Source organism: Schistocerca piceifrons, chromosome 5 (genome assembly GCF_021461385.2).
Source record: "Schistocerca piceifrons isolate TAMUIC-IGC-003096 chromosome 5, iqSchPice1.1, whole genome shotgun sequence".
In the NCBI taxonomy this organism is placed as follows: domain Eukaryota; kingdom Metazoa; phylum Arthropoda; class Insecta; order Orthoptera; family Acrididae; genus Schistocerca; species Schistocerca piceifrons.
In genome coordinates this window covers 545709464-545715926 of record NC_060142.1, presented here as the reverse complement: position 1 = coordinate 545715926, position 6463 = coordinate 545709464, and the positions used below count along the sequence as shown (strand labels likewise).

General features: G+C 44.4%; 1 protein-coding gene across 1 annotated transcript in view; it reads left to right on the top strand.

Moving 5' to 3' along the window:
* The first annotated feature begins 5974 nt into the window (after positions 1-5974).
* LOC124797936 (very long-chain-fatty-acid--CoA ligase bubblegum) overlaps positions 5975-6463 on the top strand; it is a 177838-nt gene continuing 177349 nt past the window's right edge. The window contains exon 1 of the mRNA XM_047261073.1: positions 5975-6073. The gene's annotated coding sequence lies outside the window, so the exon portion shown is untranslated. The remainder of the gene's footprint in view (positions 6074-6463) is intronic.

Below are 6463 nucleotides of genomic sequence, written 5' to 3'. Positions count from 1 at the left end.
CATCTTGTAGATCTATTTAAGGAGTTAGACATTCTGACTATTGCTTCACAATATTTTTATTCCCTCGTGTAATTTGTTGTAATAATCCACTACAGTTCAAAAGGAACAATAATGTACATAATTACAATACCAGAAGGAAAGATGACATTCATTACTTGACTTGAGGCTAACTAACTAAACGGTATTCGAATAGATTAACGTGGAAAACCTCCTAAAATCACCCTCAAATTGCCCAGCGGAATCAACCTTTAATAGCCTATGAACGAATCTAGTTGGTCCTCTTCTGCTCAGTTTGATACAGTATTGCTCAGCTATTCGAATTAGATTGCAGGGATTGCAATTATAACAGCATATCGCGCTGTTTTGCACCCCACAAAGTATGAGAAAGTTCTAATCTTGGACCTTTAAACTTCATACCTTTTTCTCTATTCTCCGCTCATACCTTTGGGTTCACACATTATGGATCTGCACACCTATAGTACAGTACGACCGTGTTCTTCAGTCTATTACAGAAGCTCTGCTGTGTAAAACTGAATGTAAACTTAGGAATCCATCGCGAATAACTACTGTTGAGACCAGGTTGGGTAGTAGGGACAGAGGGCGTTCTTTTAGTAACTGGAGACGAACGTTGCTGTGCTGGGAACTGTCTCCAGAAAAAAAGTTTGACACATTACTCTGACTCTGTTCTGTAAACGTTCGCGACCACCTCGACTCCAGCAGTCCTGAAAGCGGCATAATTTCCCGTGAAGAACGTGATAACCAACCATTTGTGTTACCTGAGGCTGAAAAATAAATAAAAGAATTTCGTTTACATTACGGTCAGTGTGAGCTCTTAAGGCAAGTTCTATCGCTCTTACCAGGGCCAAGATATGCACCTGCCTAATCGACGTTGCTGCTGTTATGGTTCAAATGGGCTCTGAGCACTAGGGGACTTAAAATCTCAGGTCATCAGTCCCCTACTTAAACCTAACTAACCTAAGGACATCACACACATCCATGCCCGAGGCAGGATTCGAACCTGCGACCGTAGTGGTCGCGCGGTTCCAGACTGAAGCGCCTAGAACCGCTCGGCCACCAGTGGCCGGCTTGCTGCTGTTAGTCAGACTATTTTTAGCAGTGCTTCACACGCTATTGTCTTTATTTAATTTATTACGACAACCGGCTTCGGCGATCTGCCATCATCACTATAGAAAAAGTCAAGCATTAATTGTCATGTCCGGGCAAGGCTATTAATATAGGATTGTAAAAGATGGATATCCAACAGGCAATCTGTAATAGTCTGAGCAGACTTATGAGAGAAGAATCGGGACACTTGTGTTTGTACATTGTACCTATCTTCATTAGTACACATATGCTTAGCTTTCGTGTCAGTTATCGTGATATTCTGAAATCGACAATAGGCTCATGACCAAGCAGCAGCTGAAAAACAGAAAGCAAGAATGTATCTTGATTTTATGAACTGGAAAGGTGGCCAGCGGAAGTGTTTATACTCAGAAGAGTGTTCCTGGACGCACTCTGTAGCAATTCTGGACATTGGGGTGTCGCGTTGTCCTACTGGAATTGTCCAAGTCGTTGGAATACACAATGGACATTAATGGATGCAGGTGATGCTTACGTACATGTCACGTGTCAGAGTCGTGTCTAGACGTATCAGGGGTCCCATATCACTGCAACAGCACACGCTGCACACTATTCCACAGCCTCCACCAGCTTGAACAGTCCCCTGCTGATTTGCAGGGTCCATGTATTAATGAGGTTGTCACCTTACCCTTATACGTCCATCCGCTCAATACTACTCGAAACGAGACTCGTCCGACCAGGCAACATGTTTCCAGTCATCAACAGTCCAATGTCAGTGTTGACGGGCCTCGACGAAGCGTAAAGATTTGTGTCGTGCTGTCATCAAGGGTACACGAGTGGACCCTGATGTTTCGTTGTATGGTTCGCACGCTGACACTTGTTGATGGCCCAGCATTTAAATCTGCAGCAATTTGCGGAAGAGTCGCACTTGTGTCAAGTTGAACGATTCTCTTCAGTCGCCGTTGGTCTCGTGCTTGCGGGATTTTTTCCGGCCGCATCCATGTCGGAGATTTGACGTTTTACCGGATTCCTGATATTCACGATACACTCGTGAAATGGTCGTAAGGGAAAATCCCCACTTCATCGCTACCTCGGAGATGCTGTGTTCCATCGCTCGTGCGCCCACTACAATACCACGTTCAAACTCACTTAAATCTTCACAACCTGCCATTGTAGCAGCAGTAACCGATCACCAACTGAGCCAAACACTTGTCTTCTACAGGGTGGTCCACTGATAGTGACCGTACCAAATATCTCACGACATAAGCATCAACGAAAAAACTACAAAGAACGAAACTTGTCTAGCTTGAAGGGGAAAACCAGATGGTTCAGTGGTTGGCCCGCTGGATGGCGCTGCCATAGGTCAAACGGATATCAACTGCGTTTTTTTAAAAATAAGAACTCTCAGTTTTAATTACATATTCGTGTAGTACGTAAAGAAATATGAATGTTTAAGTTGGACCACTTTTTTCGCTTTGTGATAGACGGCGCTGTAATAGTCACAAAAGTATAAGTACGTGGTATCACGTAATATTCCGCCAGTGCGGACGGTATTTGCTTTGTGATACATTACCCGTGTTAAAATGGACCGTTTACCAATTGCGGAAAAGGTCGATATCGTGTTGATGTATGGCTATTGTGATCAAAATGCCCAGCGGGCCTGTGCTATGTATGCTGCCCGGTATCCTGGACGACATCATCCAAGTGTCCGGACCGTTCGCCGGATAGTTACGTTATTCAAGGAAACAGGAAGTGTTCAGCCACATGTGAAACGTCAACCACGACCTGCAACAAATGATGATGCCCCAGTAGGTGTTTTAGCTGTTATCGCGGCTAATCCGCACATCAGTAGCAGACAAATTGCGCGAGAATCTGGAATCTCAAAAACGTCGGTGTTGGGAATGCTACATCAACATCGATTGCACCCGTACCATATTTCTATGCACCAGGAATTGCATGGCTACGACTCTGAACGTCGTGTACAGTTCTGCCACTGGGCACAAGAGAAATTACGGGACGATGATAGATTTTTTGCACGCGTCTATTTAGCGACGAAGCGTCATTCACTAACAGCGGTAACGTAAACCAGCATAATATGCACTATTGGGCAACGGAAAATCCACGATGGCTGCGGCAAGTGGAACATCAGCGACCTTGGCGGGTTAATGTATGGTGCGGCATTATGGGAGGAAGGATAATTGGCCCCCATTTTATCGATGGCAATCTAAATGGTGCAATAGATGCAGATTTCCTACGTAATGTTCTACCGATGTTACTACAAGATGTTTCACTGCATGACAGAATGGCGATGTACTCCCAACATGATGGATGTCCGGCACATAGCTCGCGTGCGATTGAAGCGGTATTGAATAGCATATTTCATGACAGGTGGATTGGTCGTCGAAGCCATACCATGGCCCGCACGTTCACCGGATCTGACGTCCCCGGATTTCTTTCTGCGGGGAAAGTTGAAGGATATTTGCTATCGTGATCCACCGACAACGCCTGACAACATGCGTCAGAACATTGTCAGTGCATGTGCGAACATTACGGACATCATTTTGAGCATTTATTGCATTAATTCGGTATTTACAGGTAACCACGCTGTAACTGCATACGTTCTCAGAAATGATAAGTTCACAAAGGTACATGTATCACATTGGAACAACCGAAATACAATGTTCAAACGTACCTACTTCTGTATTTTAATTTAAAAAATCTACCTGTTACCAACTGTTCGTCTAAAATTGTGTGCCGTATGTTTGTGACTGTTCTAACATTCTGCGTGGTGTCTGTTGTTCTATGTCGTGTCTCCCTACCACTTTCGCGCAACGACGCTCTGAGCGTGTTTTTTAGGGATATGACTAGTTTGAACCTGGGACCTGTTGCTGGTAAGGAGACGCCAGACCACACATGACATGTAGAGTTCAGAAGAGTTCAGTGAGACTAGCGATGATATAACCAAATACTTAATGATTTCAGCGTCAGCTCCACTGCACTCCCTGTAAAAGAATCTTAATACTAACGAAATTTAGTGGAAGGGGTTCAAGTCTTTCCTACTTTTAGTTAGCTGGTAAAATAACGTCGAAAAAGCAGTTAAGTTTACCATTGGAAATTTTATTCTACTCACAAAACATTGTTCATAAATTGCACTATTGATAAAAGGAAATGTTTTAATACAGGATGATAAAAACCAACTGCGTTCAACAAAAATGTGAACGAATATTCCCTGAATGGGTTTCCAAGTTCTACAGTGGATCGAAGGATGACCTATGCCATATCAAATCTATAATCTAGGTTTAAATTCGTTCAACAAAAATGTGAACGAATATTCCCTGAATGGGTTTCCAAGTTCTAGAATGGATCGAAGGATGACCTATGCCATATCAAATCTGTAGTCTAGGTTTAAATTAAGTTTCACAAAAGAGAAAACTATCAAAATGGTCTACAGTGCCCCTCAATTATCTTTAATTACTTATCTAACTTGTCGTATATTACAGTGGCTGATGTGGCTTCTCAATAATTATATAACAGAAGAATCATCGCGTTTCAGATTTTAACTTACATAGCAAATGTGAATACCATGAGCGTTAATTGACGATCGACACTGGTATTACGCAAAACGGGGGTGTACCAGATGAGACTTCTGCGATTCTGAGTGAAGCCTTATGCGCTCAAAAATGCGGCATCGTGTGCGTTCATTATCTTGTCGGTGTTCGTCAGGGGGCGGCGGCCAGCGCAGTTCCATACAGCTGGCCGTCTCGGAAGCAACTCTCTCTTAACTTCCCCTTACTACAATTTACCGAAGTTGGTTTAAAAAAAAACTACCTGGCTGTGTTTTCATCTGACCAATCAGGGTCTCAATGTTAACCTTAAGCTCGGCCTACAAAAATTCTGTCTATCCAACGAGAAACGTTATACTTTTCGTGGTGGGGCAATGTTTTTAAAGTTTGCAACGTAACAGAGACGCGAAAAAGTCTCACGCTAAAACTTGCAGCTGGTGTGGCCCTTTTAGTGTTATCGTAAGATCTGTACTGTTCTTCTGGAGGGCTCTAGCTTTTAACATGGGCTGGGGGTAGTCCTGGTGGTTAGCTGGCCACGTGGGTGTCCGTCCCTTATCGTAGGGCCATCTAGCTTAACACGTTTCTGCTCTCGGCTTCTGTTCTCGTTCCTCCCCTCGGAACTGCGTCTGTCTCATGGTGGGAACGTATGACATGCATTTAGGCATTCTTGTGTTAGTCTGTGGTATTCCATTTGCTCACTCGTTACTCGTATTACTTTGGTTAATTTAATGTCACGATTTATTGGGAGCTATGTGACATACTACTCGATTTGCTTATCATGTCAGGGTTTTCATGGAAGGTGTTGGATTTGCCTGACACCTTATACTATTACAGCGCCATCTATCACAAAGCGAAAAATGTGGTCCAACTAAAACATTCATGTTTCTTTACGTACTACACGAATGTGTAATAAAACATGGGGGTTCCTATTTAAAAAACGCAGTTGATATACGTTTGACCTACGGCAGCGCCATCTAGCGGGCCAACCACAGCGCCATCTGGTTTTCCCCTCAAGCTAGACAAGTTTCGTTCCTTGTAGTTTTTTCGTTTGACACTTATTTCGTGAGATATTTGGTCCAGTCACGATCAATGGACTACCCTGTATAGGCGTTGCCGATCGCAGCGCCGTATTCTGCCTGTTTACGTATCCCTGTATTTGAATATGCATGCCCGTACCAGTTTGGCGCCTCAGCGTATTTCCTCAGCTCCTCGCAGCCTTGCGGTCTACCGCCCCGTCTGTGGAACGGGATCGGCGCCCGTTCATCTAGGAGCGCGCGTGCGTGCTCTAGCGCGAGCGGCGTGGAGGGGCGCGCGGCCACAGTGGCTGGCTGGCTGGCTGGCACCCGGCCCTCAGTCAGTAGCGCGCGCGGCTGCGGACGAGCTGGTGCACATCGTTCAGACAGCGAGCGGGTCGCGGCGAGGAACAGCAGGTGAGCGGTATACCCACACACTCCTCACACAGCTCTCTCAGGTGCTACTGTGGTGCTTCATACAACCTACACTTCCCTTTCCTGTTTTGTTCCCACCGTTTCCATTTCTATAATAACAAGTATCATAAAGTTTAACGCTTGTGATGAGACGTGATGTGGAGATTACCACTTCAGATCCACGAATAGTGCAGTTAATTATGTTTCCCTTTCACTTTTTACCTTTCCCTTTTCTTTAGTTCTTACCAGAAAAAGAGAAAAAAACTGATTAAATCAATGAGCTCTGTATTAGGGGATCTAGGAGAAATCGTAGTGTACAATCTGTGTGTATACAGGTGCCCTAAGTAACCTAGTCAGCGCAGTATTATACGAATGGTTTACACACAGAACCAG